Source organism: Eubalaena glacialis, chromosome 19, assembly GCF_028564815.1.
Source record: "Eubalaena glacialis isolate mEubGla1 chromosome 19, mEubGla1.1.hap2.+ XY, whole genome shotgun sequence".
NCBI lineage: Eukaryota > Metazoa > Chordata > Mammalia > Artiodactyla > Balaenidae > Eubalaena > Eubalaena glacialis.
In genome coordinates, this window is record NC_083734.1 from 57,222,350 (window position 1) to 57,224,128 (window position 1,779).

The 1,779-nt window shown below is 41.5% G+C and overlaps 1 non-coding gene across 1 annotated transcript; it reads right to left on the reverse strand.

Annotated features, from left to right (window-relative positions):
- Nucleotides 1–1,706: 1,706 nt before the first annotated feature.
- Nucleotides 1,707–1,779, reverse strand: TRNAW-CCA (transfer RNA tryptophan (anticodon CCA)). The gene has a single exon. It is a non-coding gene; the product is annotated as a tRNA-Trp (tRNA).

Here is a 1,779-nt window from a genome sequence, read left to right on the forward strand (position 1 = left end):
TTGATTTTGATTGAGTTAAGTCTATAAATTCATTTGGGAGAAAGGAGAATGCATACATGTATATATAATCTAGAGATTTGAATAAATGAAGAGAAAATTTCTAATATCTTAAAGATGAGCAGTGAGGAAGGATTACCTGCCAGATAGTAGAGCAGTACCAGGTCATAATAAAGAAACCAGCTTGTAAATCTAACAAGACTAGATAAACATATCAATGGAACACAGTCAATAGCCTAAAAACAGACCTAGTCTACTCAAGAAATTCACATATGGCATAGAAAACTAAAAAGATAAGCAGGGAAGGGAAGGGTTAAGTCATAACCCTATGGTGTCACCTCTCAGTGTGCTCCATTTAAGTAAATTCAGGGAGATTAGGATATCAAATAATTTTTTAAACAGAAAACGGAAGTGAATCTCTATAAAATTCCTGGATGACAGGGAGCACTTTCGAAACTTGAAATTAACGGTCGACATGCCACAAGAAAGAGTCAGTAGTGAATTCGACTGCATGCAAATATAGCACTTGGACGTACCAATAAACAAAGACTGAAAAGACAAAGAACAGAATGAGAGAAATATATAGAACAAATCACATAGAAAAGGATTAATAGCATTTCTCTTGATTAAGAGTGTATAGAAGAAAAAATATTAAGACCCCATTTGGAAAATTGAGGAAAGAGGCAAGTCACGAAGAGGAAATTCAGGGGATAATAAAATACAAATGTTTAATTTAAATAACTTAGCAAATCAATGTGGAAGACAATGCCATTTTTCACATATCAAACCAACCGAGTTTTGATGACTCATGTGTTACTGATGGGGACAAGGGGGTCCAGGCACTGTGAGAAGCTGCTGGAAGGAATGTAACAGGCTCAACCATACAGAAAACAATAAGGCAGTTGTATGTATCAGACATAGTTATGCCGAGACTTCCCTGGTGGTCCAGTGGTTAAGAATCCGCCTTCCAATGCAGGGTACTCAAGTTTGATCCCTGGTCAGGGAACTAAGATCCCACATGCCGTGTGGCAAATAAGCCCACGCGCCACAACTAGAGGGAAGCCCGCAAGCTACAACAAAGAGCCCACATGCCCCAACTAAGACCTGACACAGCCAAAAATAGTAAAATAAAATAAATATAAAATTTTAAAAAAAAGAAAAGGGACTTCCCTGGTGGCGCAGTGGTTAGGAATCCGCCTGCCAATGGAGGGGACACGGGTTCGAGCCCTGGTCTGGGAAGATCCCACATGCCGCAGAGCATCTATGCCCGTGCGCCACAGGTACTGAGCCTGCACTCTAGAGCCCAAAAGCCACAACTACTGAGCCCGCGAGCCATAACTACTGAAGCCCATGTGCCACAACTACTGAAGCCTGCGCACCTAGAGCCCGTGCTCCACAACAAGAGAAACCACCTCAATGAGAAACCTGCACACCGCAGTGAAGAGTAGCCCCAGTTTGCCACAACTAGAGAAAGGCCACACGCAACAACGAAGACCCAAAGCAGCCAAAAATAAATAAATAAATTAATTAATTAATTTAAAAAAATACATTAAAATAAAACTCAGTGTTGGGGGCTGGGGAGGGAGGAAGTTTAGAAAGACACGTGGAATGTTTGCCAGGCCCAAAGGACCAATGTCATGACCTGACTTCACTTTATTTTATTTATTTATTTTTTTCTGGCTGTGCTGAGCATCTTGTGGGGATATTAGTTCCCTGACCAGGGATCGAACCTGGGCCTCCTGCAGTGGAAGCATGGAATCCTAACCACTGGACCACCAGGGA